Raw genomic sequence first — 16107 nt, forward strand, 5'->3', positions numbered from 1 at the left:
TGCTGTTTTGTGACTACCTATCAAGGACACTGAATTATTATTAAAACTATGATGAAACTATGACATTATTTTGACAAACCACGATGTATGTAGCTTGCCAATGGAACATGAGAAAATCAACACATAGAGTATAATCATATTTTTCCATATTAAACTATAACTCAAACTACAGACCAACAGCAACAAAATTTTAAGAATACAGTGGAATTAGCACACTTTAATTCTCTGAAAAGGAAGTAGTTATGTTGTCTTGCTGCTCACTAGATCAGGATAACAGATCTAGTGATAACAGTGTTCCTAACATGTATTCTGTTCATGGAAAATAATCCCAAGATTTTCTGTCTTGCAATCAGAGCAGACATGATGAAAGTTCCTTATGCTTATGCTTTCCAAGAAAAACTCTCAGAAGGCATGCAAGGATGAACAGCTTCATGTTAATTTATTTCTGTGGTAGTAGAATCAGGAACTCAAGAGTTTTCTTACATTGTATGTTTCACTTTCTTCCCTCATTCTCCACTAATTCATTTACTGAACTTTATGGGGGCACTGTTGTAATAGATCTCTGATATTCATGGCCTTCTAAACAACAATGCTCCAAAGACACTACAAAGAACAGCATCCTACCAACATAAATAAAATGACAATGTTAATTATATACATTTAAACACAGAGGTAAACTTTTTATATTTCCTTTAGTACCAGGATGGAACTCAGCTGCACTTAACCATTGAGCCACATCCCAGCCCTTTTCATTTTTTATTTTGAGACAAGGTCTCACTTAGTGACTTAGGGTCTGTGTGGCCAAGGCTGATTTGAATGTAAAATTATCCTGCCTCGGCCATGAATTAGTGTATATTCACTAGGGTATATTTAGGTGGGAACAACAAAATAGTGGGGGATTTTTTTTCCTTTGGCTCATACTTCCTGCTATAAGATGTTAGAAAATACAGTTATGAATTTGGGAAACAAGAAAAATGAACTGTAAACAGAAGTATCCTTCTTATGAGAGTTACTATTTTACTCTAGGATAAAATCTGTGGCTGAGATCATTACTTCACATTTTATAATTAAATAAAGCAGATATATTAACCTCTATCACTAAATGTCATGCTCTTGGAAAGTGCCATCAACTTTACTACAATGGAAAGATCACCAAACAGCTACTGCTCCACAGGAGTGTCATTAATTTGGTGGCTTAAGGATGCAACCCAGGAAGAAATTATTTTTGTGCTGATTTCCACTGAACTTTCCTTATCCTGTGTTTCTCCTCCTCTTACTGCTCCTTCATTGGGTCTGAGATTAAAAGAAGGTCCAGTGCATTAACATTCTGCAATCATTATTTAACTAAACATAATCTTATTTTTGTTACAATTCCTAAAATAAAAAATTCTGTACATGACATGTATGAATAAATATGTGACATGTCTCTTAAATGACAAAGAACCTATTTGGTGCTGGTGAACTCTGGTGACTAGTTCTATTCCTTCTCTTAAGGGACCTCCTGTACAACTGGAGAAATAGGCAAGGGTAAAGGCAGCTGCAGAGAGAAACCAAAGAGAAAGTTAATTATGAGTTTAAATTGGGAAAAGGCTCAACTTGGAGCTGCTGATTTGGGACTTCCCAGGTTGTTGATCAGCCAGGAATGTTGACCTAGGGCAGATCCCATAAACAACATTGATGCAATTGTGAAAGAATATCAAGAAACCCTTGAAAATCTCTGAAAAGAAAAAGAGTAGGAGAAAAGAAGAGAATTTCCAGGTAATTTGTATGTTAAGGAAGCCAAAGGGGTGAAATTTTAACAAGGAAAACATAGTGCCCGTGAGCAAATGTTAAATTGAATGTGGAGGTTGCTCAATGTCATTAAACTGCAGATATCTCATCAAAGGTGTAGCCATATTAAAGAAAAATGTGTACAAACTACATTTCCAATAAAAATTACTCAGATATAAATAATAAAGCATGATCATTATTTTAACCATCAAAATCATAATTTAATTTTTGCCATTAAAGTCTTCAGAGTAAATTTTTTCTCTTTTACTTGGAATTGAGCACACAGGTATTGTGCCACTGAACTACATCCGCAGCCCATTTTCTTCTTATTATTTTTATTTTTATTTTGAGACAAGGTTTTGCTACATTGCCCAGTCTGACCTTAAACTTTCCATCTTCCTGCTTCAGCCTCCTGCATTGCTGGTGTGCACCATCACACCCAGCTTGGAAAGAACATCTTCCGAAAGCAATTCTTCAATAATTATGGGGAAAAAATGAAACAACATTTTTGGACAATATGAGTGTCATGTCAATTATTAACAATGGAAGTCAAGATTTAGAAGTTAAAAGACAAGGATTATTCTTAAAGGGTGGAACTGGAAAGATTTTTGTAATAATACCAAGTGAAAAACATCATTTTTAAAATTGATTGTTCCTGGAATTGACTATTGGCTGAGATGTGTTAACTGCTTCACACACTGATGATGTATTATCACAGCTCTTTGTAGGAAAAGGGTGAGAGGTGAAGATGTGGGTCCAAATAAGAGGAAAGATTTTGTAAGCTATGTTGTATTCTTCACTTAGAAAACATAAATGGACATTTACCTGTAGATCTGTCTTTCCCTGAGAGAGGAGCCATGTAACAATAGGTACAATGTCAAGCCTGGAGAATTTGCCCATGGGAACACTTAACGTCTGATGTTCAACCGATTGGTTGAAGTTATTTTAATAATGTATTGAATGAAGAAATAAAGGGATTTGTTATCCAAAAAGAAGTGAAATAAGAAATGAGTGGTTAGCATGAACAGATATGGGAATATTAAGTTCTTGTGTGTTATGTAAGGCCAAAGTATAAGTAAAACTCCTTCAAACCCTGCCTTCCTTCCAAAATATAAATGAAGTCATGTTCTTTTCCAGTGGTTTCCATCTTACTCAAATCTGTACTTCATCTACAGAACTTTAATAACCTGCAAAATCCTTTTATTAAAAAATAATATTTTTATTGCCTTTATATTTCTCTCTCTCTCTCTCTCTCTCTCTCTCTCTCTCAGTGCTGGTAATTAAACTCAGGGCAATTGAACTTACTAGGCAAGTACTCTCCCAGCCCAAAAAACTTATTCACAGCAAAAGAAAAAATCAAGAACATGTACAGAAATCCTACAGATGAGAGAAAATATTTACCACCATTATCTCAGATAAGTCATTAATTTCATCATATACAAAGAACTCAAAAAAACTTAACACCAGAAAAATAAGAACCAATAAATTTGCAAAAGAACAGAACAAACACTTCACAGAAGAAGAAATGCTAATGTTCAAAGAATATATGAAAAAAAGTTCAACATCTCTAGCAATGCAAATTAAAATACACTGAGATTCCATCTCACTCCAGTCAGAATGACAATTATCAATAATATAAATAACAGTGAATCTTGGCAAGGATGTGGGAAAAAGGTATTCTCATACATCAGTGGTGGATTGCAAATTGGTCCAACCAGATTGCAAAGGAGTATGAAAATTCCTTAGAAAACTTGCAATGCAACCACCATTTGACCCAGTTACCCCACTTCTCTTTCTATACCCAAAGGACATCAAAACAGCATACTAAGTAACACACCCACATCCATATTTATTGCAGTTCAACTCACAATAGCCAAGCTGTGGAAACAACTGAGGTGTCCTTCATGAATGAATGGATAAATTAAATATGGTATATATACACAATGGAAAGTTACTCAGCCATCAAAAAGAATGAAATTATGGCATTTGCAAGTAAATGAATTATACTGGAATATCATGCTGAGTGAAAGAAGACAATCCCAGAAAACCAAAGGCCAAATATTCTCTCTGATTTGTAGAGTCTAGCCCAAAGTAAGGGTGTTTGGCAAGGAGGATGATAGAAACAGATTAGACTAGAAAAAGGGTAATGAAGGGAAGGGATGGTGAGGGGAGAGGAAAGATAGATAGTAATATTAATTGGTCATAACTTTCCTAGCCTTATATTTGCATTTAGGACCAGGGTAACTCCATATCAGGTATGACCACAAGAGTGGGAACCTAATGGAATAAGTTATACTTTATGTATATAAATTCTGCCACAATACGTTCTACTGTCATGTGTGTCTAAAAATAAATATAAAAAAGAAAGAAATGTTATTTTTATCCACTTTGGCCATCTCTCCCTATTCTGATCTCCTGGAAGTTTCCCTTAATGCAGCAAACTCATTTCTACCACAGTGGATTTGCACTTGCTCTTGCTTCTGTGTGAAATTTTCTTTCTCTGTGCTCACTCACATCCTAAATTCATATCTTTTCAAAAATGTCACTGTTTTAGTCACCTTATTTGATCCTGTTGTAATGCCAGATTCGTGGGACCCCAATAGACCTCCAGGAGCCAAATCCGATGCAATCATACAATAATCTTTATTGCAAGCTTGAGCCTGGACTCACAACTGTTCCCTATGCAGCAATCCCAGGGAGTGAGCCTTGGTTTTTTGTTCAGTGAGATTTTATAGGTTTTTGGGGATACTCTATGCGTCACAACATCACACACCAAATCATTCCACACAGTGGGAAAGTCAAACAACAACTCTTAACATTGATTAGCACATTCACTGGTGGGAACAAGCTGGGTAGGGGTGATTGGTTAGTACAAGAGGGGGATTCCTTTGAACTGATTGGTTTAGTCCATGAGGGGTGTATGTGCTAAACTACATGGTTTCCCAACATGTTATCAACCACCAAAAACTACTGGGTGGTCATCTGGCATCCCAGATATTTTCCCTGTTTTATGCTGATTGGAGTTGCTAGGAGGTTGCTATGGGTCCTCACCTAGCCTGACTGAGTCAGGGACACCTGGCACTGCAGATCTCTCCTGTTATTTACAGACAAACAACTCAGCAGGGTGGCTATCTGCTGTGGGTTTTTCCAAGGACAAGTGTCACACCCCCTTCCTTAGGACAGGCTTTGAAGTAGAAGCTGTTTTCAAAAATGGAGTCACATCAGTTTCTCACTGTAACCAAAAGACCTGATAAGAACAATTTTAAAGGAAGAAAAATGCATTTTGTGTTCATGATTTAGAGATCTCAGTCCATAGACAGCCAACTCCATTGCTTTGGGCCCTAGATGGGACAGAAGATGATGGCTGAAGGGTGTGGTGAAGGAAAGCAGCTCAGAACTTGGCCATCAGGAAGCAGACAGAGTGCCTCACTCATCAGGGATAAACATGTCCTCTAAAAGCACACATGTAACCAACTCCTCCAGCCAAATCCTACCTGCTTACAGTTACCACCAGTTATTTCCCATCAGCTGATCAAAGCACTGAGGAGTTTAAAGCTCTTATACATCAATCATTTCACCTCTAAACGTTCTTGCATTGTCTCACACAGGGCCTTTTGGGGTCACCTCACATCCCAAACCAAAAATCACTATTTCAGACAATACAGTATTCTATGTAAACCTGTGTCTGTGTCCTTACCATTACTTTCATTTGTTAAGCACTGAGGTCCCTCCCTGACACAATATGTATAATTTTACTTGTCTACTTCTTTCAGAAGCCAAGCAAACTCCACAAAAGCAGTATTTTGGGTTTCATTCTGTGCTCTGCCTGTGTCACATAGAACAATGGCTGCTGGTTATTGTCACTCAACATACACTTGCGTACTGAAAGTCCATTCTGACACCACTGTTTGAGGTAGGACAGAGTCTGTTCTCAGTCCTTCCTGCTACTGGAAGGGGACATTGGGTCCTTTGTTTTGCATGTAGGGACTGAGATAGTAAATGTGAGGGACTTGGAAGTTTATTATGCATGCTGAAGATTATAAACAAGTAAATCAAATGTTGGAATAACTCTGACAACGAGTCTACTTGATGTTGGGGACCATATATTTGGAGAATGTGAAATATGACAGACCATGGATATAGCGATTTCTTTTTTTATATATATGATTTTGGAAATTTGTTCTAATTATTTATACAGTACAGTAGAATGCATTTTGACACATCATACATATATGGAATATAACTTCTCAGACTTCTAGTTGTATATGATGTAGAATCACACTGGTCATGTAATCATATGTGTACCTAGGGTAATGATGTCTGATTCATTCTGCTGTCCTTCCTATCCCAATACCCCTCCCCCTTCCTTCACTCTCTTCTGCCTAGTCCAAAGTCCCTCTGTCCTTCCCTAGCCCCCTGACCCCTGCTTCAAGGTCCTCTTATATATAAAACTGGGAAGAGGAAGTAAATAATACAATGATTATGTCAATCAAGCCTGTAAATATGAAAATGAAAATAAAGATCATACACATCAAACTTACTGCTCCAAATTTATTGCTTTGAGAAAAGAAATGGATTTGTGTCACACAGAATCACTAGGAAAATCAGCTTAACAATTTGAAATTGAAAATGTCTTATCAAATATTAATTAGAAAGGCAAGTGTCACCAAGGGCAGAGAATTTATCAAATCATGTTTTTTCAGTTGTTGGTCCTTCTGTCAAAACATTATGGAAATTCGCTGTGATACCAGGGATGAGAAAACTCATGTAGTAACTGGATTTTCTAGTCAAGCCTGTGCAGGAAAAGAAAATAACAATTTGTCCATAAAGTTTATAATGCTATTTTATAACATTCATATTCTCATATAGTGCTGAGTAGAAATTTTTAGATAATTTCATTGAGTGAAACCTGGTGTCCAAAAAGTATGTCACAGAGATAACACTTGAAAATTGTTAAATAATAATCTGAATAAATTTAAGCTATCATCCAGTTTCCACAAGTAAAAAATTTCCTAGATCTATATCATTTTTAGTACATCCCATTCTGAAACATAACTTAGTTCATCTTATTTATTTACCCCCCAAATACTCTAACATATCCTTGCTTGAGTCATTATCTTTAGCCACAAGACCATGTAGACTCTCTTCTACTTCACGAGTGGCAACAGAAAGTTTAAATGGAAAAAACTGAACAAATACAATTTAACTTTGGAACTGCTATGGACTGTTACATGTTTAAATCTGTGACATTCCTCTTTTATCTCCAAAAATATGGCAGAATTTGTATATAACTACTTAATCTTTCTTTGAATTTGGAAACTTTATAGGTTGTCTAAAGAGATAAAATAGGAAACTTTTTACAAAGCAAAAGGATTAACTTTCTATACCATGTTAGAATTCCTTAATTCTCACACTGATTGTGTGAAGGATCATACAGGGATATTGTTAAAATGCTGATTGTGCAGCAACTTCAAACATTGTATTTTAGGTGGAACAGTGTCCAACATCATCCAGAACCAGCTATTCTGGCAGGTCAGCCTGTAGTTATACAGGACACAATCGGGTCAGGAGATTTCCAGTTCTGTATCTTTTAAAAGTTTCACCAATTCTATGTAGTGATTAGATATTATTACAATACCTATTTGGTTGATGACAGAGCTGATATTAAGAAAGCATTCAAAATCCCTCAAAGTCAACCGACAAGTGTTTGACAGGCCAGGACAAACCCAAGTGTCCCCCTCCCTAGAAACCAGTCTCTTAACCAGAGCAGAAGATTCTTCCTCTCAGAAGCATTTAGGTAACTGAATGTTCTTCAGAAGAATTTTACCAAGATACACTTCTTAACTGGGTGTGTTTTTATTTGAAGTTGGATTTTTGTTTTCTTCCTTTAACTGTCAGCATTCTGAGCCCAGGAAGTTTAAAATAAACAAACAAAATGTCTAAGACCCAGCTTACCTCTTAGATCAAGCACAGTGGTTACTGAGGAGGACGGTAACGATATTCTTGGGAATATGAATCTGAATTTGTATTGTCTGAATATGATGAGAATGGTGAATCTTCTAAGCTCAGATCTCTTGGATGCCTTTTCTGCATATGCATGGAAGAAAACATGAGATATCTGAGACAATGTAAGAATGACTTTTTCAAAATAATTGTCATGTAAAGATTAGGTGATGAATATCAATAAGAAATTGTATATCCATTACAGGATTGTAGTTTCAAAATTTTATTAGGTTTTATTTTTTTTAAAAAGTTTAAAAGTATTAAAATGACAAAGCATTAACATAACCAGATTAATGACAACATTGTGAGAGCAGTGATTACAATCAACCATTCTGGGCATTATATCTCCTTTAGGATGATACCTCTAACTTAGTCTCTTGCCAATCAAGGACTATTTGAGAAAGGAGAAATTTCCTACTTCCAGCTTCTGTAGAATCCTTCCATCTCTCTCTTTAATTCTAATGTATTTACTGGCTTTCGATTCTGCTACACAATTTCCTAATCTGTTAATTATCCTCATGCTTCCTTCTAAACTTTTTGTGGTACCATTTTAATTCCTCTATTTTATATTTTAGTAAAGAGATAGTTAGTCATATTAAACTAAAATGATCAATCTAATAATATAAGTTATTGACATCAGAAATACGTATATGTGCCTAAAGCACTTCACTCTACAAAAGAAAGCCAATAAGAAGAAGAAAACACCAAATTGAATGAAATGTTTGAGGCAGAGTGTCAAGTGCCATGAAAATGATAGAATTATTTCATATCACAGAAGTACATGTTGGCTTATAAAGGGAAGAACACACATACTTCTACATTCATACTTTTTGAGATCAACTCTAAACCAAGGACTTCACTAGATAGGAAACAGTGAGCTGGAGCCCCCTGGTAGTCTCTGGTTATGCCAGAGTCACCTGAGATAGGGCTTTCACCCCTGCAGAAGGTTATGGTCCTCAAAGATCCTCAATCCAATCAGGGAGATGATAGGTTACAACATCCTTGCTTTGACTACAGAAGAGAACAGCTAACATTGTACTTTGCACCCAGCCTTCTGATGAAAGGTTCCATGTTGCCACCCCTACCCTTCCAAGAATTTATGAAAGCAATAAGACTCTCCCTCCATTAGTTCCACAGTCCTTAAGCCTTGCTAAGCAGCCAAGAGATTCTGCCTGTTCCCATTGATAATGGAAATACCTGGGAGGTCAACACTGAGCAGCTTGTTCTGCAAAGGCACTAAGATAAAAATTGGGCAGGCCTGTGCAGCAAGATAACAGATGCTTCCAAGAAATCCAATAACTCTTCAAGCAATGGGTTCCAAAGAAAAGTAAATAGGAGGGAATAAGGAACATACAATATGAACTATCAAAAACAAATTAACAGAATTAGAACATATGTCTGTCAGTCATATTTGTGAATATAGATTAAATTCTCAACTGCTTTAGATGAATTGAATAGAATAAGAACAAAATAAGGCAAAACAGATTCCATGCAATTCCTTATAAAAATGCCAGTGACATTCTTCACAGAACTAGAAAATACAATCAGAAAATCATAATGGAATCCCAAAAGACCCCAATTTTCCAAAGCAAAAGTGAGTAAATACATGAATAATAAGTAAATAATATAAAAAAGATAAAGCCAGAGACATTACAATACCTGAGTTCAAAACATTCTAATAGTAACATAAACAGCATGGTATTGGCATAAGGAGGCTATTAGAACAATGGGCAGAACAAAGAACCTAGAAACATAGCCAGATATTCATGGCAAGCTGATGTTGGACAAAGACAGGAAAAAAACATATGGAAGATAGAACAATCTCTTCAATAAATGTTGGTTGGAAAACTAATTACGCATGTGCAGAAGAAACTAGACCCATACCTCTCATTGTATGACTCAGAATAGATTGAAGACCCAAACTTAATCCTTAAGTCTATGAAACTACTAGAAGAAAGCATAGTGGAAATGCTTCAGGATACCAGTCTGGCCACCTAAAAGCACAGGCTATAAAAGCAATGTTGATAAACATTGCCATAAAATATATATATCTAAATAATATATCTTTGAATAGCCAAAGAATTAATCAACACAATGAACAGGCAACTTGCCTAATAGGAGAAAATATTTGCAAAGTATTCATCGTATTTCCAGACTATGTAAGGAGCTAAATAACAGCAAAATGTATGCAATCTGATAAAAAAAATAATAACAATAATTGGAGAATAACCGGAAGAGACATTTCTCAAACAGGATATCCAAATTTTTTAAAATACATTAAAAAATGTTCAACATCGTTAAGATCAGAGAAATTCATATCAAAACCAAACATTAATGACACTTCTCTCTAGATAAAATGGCTGCTCTCAAAAACAAACAAAAAAATTGGCCTGGTGTGGTGGCACATGCCTATAATTCCAGTGGCTCTGGAGGCTGAGAAAGAAGGATCCAGTGTTTAAAGCCAGCCTCAGCAAAAGGAAAGCACTAAGCAACTCAGTGAGACCCTGTCTCCAAATAAAATATAAAATAGGGCTGGGGATGTGGCTCAGTGTTTGAGTGCCCCTAAGTTAAATGCCCAGTACTCTCCCCCGCCCCCAAAGAAAAACAGGTGCTGCTAAGGAAAAGAGGACTCTTGTTCAATGCAGATAAGAATGTATTTTAGTATAACCAATATGGAAACCAGTACAGAGGTTCCTCAAAAATCTTGAAATAGAACACCCATATGTTCCAGCTATCATACTAATGGGTATATGCAAAGGAACCGAAACCAATATGCCAAAAAGACATCTACACTGACATCTTTCATGGCGTGTGATTCACAACATTCCATATCTAGAATCAGCCCACGTGTTCATCAATAGATGAAAGGATAAAGAAAATATGTATATATACACAATGGAATATTTTCTAGCTTAATAAACAAATAATGAAAATCTGTCTTGCATAAAAATATAAAGGGAACTGAAGGACATGATGAAAAAACCAGGAACAGAGAGAAACATACTGCATCTGTCACATGTGGAAGTTAAACATTTTATCCTATTTTAGGCAATAAAAATGAGAATAATGATTAACAGAGCTTCGGAGCAGTAAGAGACATGGAAAGATGGAAAGAGGATGGTTAACTGTACAGGTTTGCAATGGAATAAGTAGAACAGCTATGGTTAAAAAAGATATTTCAAAATTGCTACGATAGAAAAATTTTAATGTTCCCTAAACCAGAAGTACTACACGTCTTAGCTGATAAATATATCAGTCGCCCTGTCTGATCATTACCCATATATATATATCACATAAAGCAACACTGATGGCTGTGCCTACAGTGCCACCTGGTTAGAAAGCTGAGGTAGGAGGATCATTTGAACCAGGAGCTCTAAATTTGCCGGGCAACATACAAAGACCCAATTACAAATATAAAAAGAGAAGAAAGGAAAAACCATGTTGTATCCCTTTTATATGTATAATACTAGGTGTCAAATCAAAATCAAAAGTATTCAAAACAAAGGGTCATGGGGACTACAGTTAAATGTCAAATAATGAAAATTTTACATCATTTGATATTGTTAGTTTATAATAATAAATAATATATAATAGTATATAACAATAAATAATAATAAACTTATAACCCTCAAATCATCAGAAGGTAGAAATTCACTACTTTCAATAAGTCATTATATTTCTCTATTCTTCATTAAGCACATCTCAAATTTCGTAGAATTAGAATTTAAACCATTTATTACTTCTAGAAAACTATCAAATAAAAATAGTTAAATTCCAGGCGAATGTTTGGCTTCTTTTGAGTAGCATTATGTGTGTCCATCTAAATTAATATCCAAGATACGTGGATGTGGACTAGGGTTGTAGCTCAGCAGGAGACCACTTGCCTCGGATGTGTGAAGCCCTGTGTTGGATCCCCAGCACCACATATAAATAAATATATAAATAAATATAATATATATTTATATATTTTATATAAATATATATTTTAATATATTATATATATTTATATACTCCATATATATTTTATACATTTTATATTTTATATATATTTAATATATATTATATATATTTTATATACTTATATTTTATATATGTATATATGTGTATATATATTATATATACATATTATATATTATATATATTTCATATATTATATATGAAATATATATTTCAAAAATATTATATATGTATTTCATGTATTTATATGTATTTTATATATATATATAAATGATGAAGTATTTTTAAAAAAATATTTGGATCATTTCCAATGTGTAATAAATTAATGAAATCTACATTTATATTACTTAGTCACAATATACACACATTTCAAAGAAAGGTGTTTCTTTTTATGGAATAGACACTAGGGAGAAAATATATTTGGACTTTGCAAAATTACCAGGGGAATACTTACATAGTGGCCGCCTCTGTGATTATGATGTCTCTGTAAAATGTGGGGGAAAAAAGAAAGAAAAAGATTAAAATTGAAATTATGAGCCAGATGAGCCAGGTATGGTGCACATGTATAACCCCGACAGCTGTGGAGGCAGAGACAGGAAGATCACAAGTTTGAGACCAGACTCACCACTTAGACCCTAAGTAACTTTGTGAGACTCTCTCTCAAAAATTGAAAAGAATTGGGGGTGTAGCTCAGTAGTACAGCAAACCAGGGTTAAATCCCCAGTATAATAAATAAATAAACAAAGAAATAAATATCATACATGCTGTAGTAAAATATTTTCAGTAATTGGAACTATCTTACCCTGTCAGATGGATCAGCTCCCTAGGAAGAAAAGAAAAGGAGGAATTAGCTAACATCTCAATTTTATTAATCTAGATTTAATATAGAAAGGCATAATTTCTCACAATAATGATAATGATTAAGCAGAATGAAGGTAAAATTTTGAGTAGATGATACACTCACCTTGTTATTTTTGTTCAATGTAATTTTAAAAGGAGCATAAACTAAGCTTTTGCTATAATTAGTTTATTATATCCAAATACCTATTTTACTTTAGCCCATATTTCCTATGTGTGTGAAATGGAGAAACATTATAGCACCATAGATATGAGATGAAAATTGAAAATGAAATTTTAATATAGATAATCTGCATGTAACTCAAAACCTACTTGTATTCAAATATTTGAATGGCTGATAGAGTCTGCTATTATGATTTTCTCTGTTTTTCTTAGATTTTAATTTTTCCTCTTCTGTACTTTTTAAAAAATTTTGATAAATGGTGGTCTCATAAGCAACTTGTTGCCCAAAACATCCATAGAACTAGTGACTGATTTCTTTTTTAGAAGACATGCTACTAGTCACTAAGTAAAAAGAGGAGAGGAAAGGAGGAGGAATTAGAATATGAAGACAGATCTCCCTCAGGTATAGGACTTTCTCAGTGACACAGAGCAGTAAATCACAACACAGCTGGGCACTGGAACTTTGGTAGATCTACAGCTTATTTAAGGAAGAAAAGCAGCAGCTTCATTTTATTTTATTTCCAAGGCTGGGAATGAGTGTTTGAGCAGATAGGCTATGTGAAAAATGACTTGAAATTCCTCTTTTAACATATTACAAAATTGGGTTAGATTTTAATGGACTTTGATCAAACTCTTCTGACTCCATATCACCTAGATATTTATATCCTACACTTCACTTGAGCTCTCTGTTTCACTATTTCTGGAACACTTTTAAATATTTTTGCCTTTATATAAAGCAATTTGATTTGAGTGCCTTGAATAATACATTGAAGATTTATTCTATGTCCTTAGTAAAGTTAAATTGCTTAATTCAAAGAATCTGGACATATAAAAACACTCATTTTATAAAGTCAGACTCTGATCAATGCAATGTAATAGTTCACAACACAAGGAATAATTCAGAAGCATTGAATAGTCACTGAGAACACATTCTTCACAATTCCCTGACATACTTACAATCATGGAAACCATGAGAGCCAGGAGAAAGGCAAAGACCAGGAACCTCATATTTTTCGGAGTCCTATAAAAGCACAAGTGAGAATCAGATAACTCTTCATTCCTGTACTCATGTAAAAAGCATTTAGCATTCCCACTGTGCTTCAAAGCATTGAGAAACATTCTAGAGATTTCTGACACATAGTTGAAACACATGGCCCGACATCACAGAAGGATTGGAGGGAACTCTGACAACTAACAGGGTGTGCTCTGATATGAAAATACTAAATTAGTATAAAAGCACATGAGTTGATATTTTAAATATACAAAGATAATCAGAGTAAAATTTGAGTTGATTATGGATGAGTAGAGACTTTTGGGGAGACTGATATGAAATAAGAGTATGTGAAAGAGGATACTAGGCCAAAGTGCAAATAGTGCAGCATGTGAGGAGGCCAGAACTGGATTCAAGAAGACCATTTCTATGGTGGTAAGACTATGTGAATTTTGATAATGCCATGATGGATGGTTATGAAGGCATAATATAAAAAATTTAGAAAGTAGCACGATAAACAACAGGGACTGGCATTATAATAGAGTCACTGAAGACAAATCAGTTTTCTTTCTTGAGAATTAGACCACTGAAAATATTGTTAAAAGAAACCTCTAACTGAAAATAGGTACAGAAAAAAAAGTACTTTCAGCTACTTTGAGAAACTGGAATTTATTCCCATGTTAATTTAAATGGGGGATCAAGGGAAGATTAAAACTAAGTGTTTTTTATACATATAGATGGAAGAAGATGGACAGATGATAAATAAACAGATGTATAGATATACATCTATAAGATAAGTATATACTGATACATAATTTAAGGAGTTTGAGAACATATTTCCCAAAAAACACAATGACAAAAATTTGAAATCTTAAAAAAATATTATTTTATGGAAAGTGGAAAATGAAATAGAAAATATAAAGAAAACAAATATAAAACACAGAGAAGTCTATTATATAGTGTTAATTTTAAAGAATTACAGATCTGTTTCAATGCAGAAAAGGGCTATGTAAAGATGAAGGAAAATATTCACTGATGGAATACAATAACTGCAAAACTTACAACATGGAGAAAAACATTTAAAAATGAAGAACTTACATTATATTCCTATCAACTTTAAAATTACTCTCAAAGGCACATATCAAAGTCATTATTGAGAAAGTGAACATGATATAACTAGTCAAGAAAATAAGGAGACTCTGAGTAACCTACCAAACAGGGAAAAGGAACACACAGGTTCTCATTCCACCTCATTCACTTGGTACAATGTTTGCTGAGGTCAGCACAGAGGAATTGAGTCTTGAACTCACCTTCAGATCCTGACATGGAATCATCAAATCCTTAATTGTTTCTTTATGAAAAATTATCAATAGATGATACACATGATTATTTTTATTTGATTTTAGTATGAAAAGATTCAACTGAGACCTCGTGTTACCTTGTACATAAGTACATTACCTGTATACAAGATGAGACTCAAGAGTCAGGAGAACTGAGTGGAAGCTGAGCTGAAGAGAGACTGTGCTCCCCTAGGGAGCTGGTGTATTTAAAGACACTGAAATGCCACCTTTGTTTTCCTAAATAATGTCAGTATGAGGTCACTATGAGAAGGAAACTCAAAATACCACCGGAAATCTGTCTCTATGGATTCTAACATCAATACAATGTGGTTTTACAATAAAAGTTCATGAAAACAAAGTGACCAGGAAACGAATAGACCCAACAAAGGTTAATCCCTCTATTTGTGGAGGTTTGTGAGGAGAAGACAATGGGAAACACATTCTGGAGCAAACAGAGCACAAAATGGTTGAAATGATGAAAACTGTCTGGGTAGATCATCATGTTCTCTGTTTCAACAAATGTACTTCCAAGATGGCAGGATTCTATGCCAATAATATTAGTTACCATTTACCAATATTTTACCTGTTCTGTAATAAATCATAAACAATATGGCAGAGTTTGAGTCATTACTAATCTCAATTGTGTTTCCTACAGATCATTGTTTGAAACTTTTACCTTATTCTATTCATTTTAGAAAACTTAAAGTCATGCACTAGATGCAAATATTTGCTGAAATTCAGTAATTAGGGGATGATCTATGATAAAACTGTTCTCATGTAAACGGTGACCCAAGGCACTGTGTGCCATATATTTCACATAGTAACTGGGTGCTTATGATTGGAAATTTAATTTACTAATTTTGCATCCTTAGGGACTCATGTCCCTCAGCAGAGTCTGTGTGTTTACATGATTACAGTGAACAAAGGAGAAAATATTCACAGTATTCATAGGAAAAATTATGCAAAAATCCACTTACTTGCTGCTGATTAGATAATTTCTTGTTCTCAGAAATGACATCAGAAAAT

Source organism: Marmota marmota, unplaced genomic scaffold (assembly GCF_001458135.2).
Source record: "Marmota marmota marmota unplaced genomic scaffold, marMar, whole genome shotgun sequence".
Taxonomy (NCBI): Eukaryota; Metazoa; Chordata; class Mammalia; order Rodentia; family Sciuridae; genus Marmota; species Marmota marmota.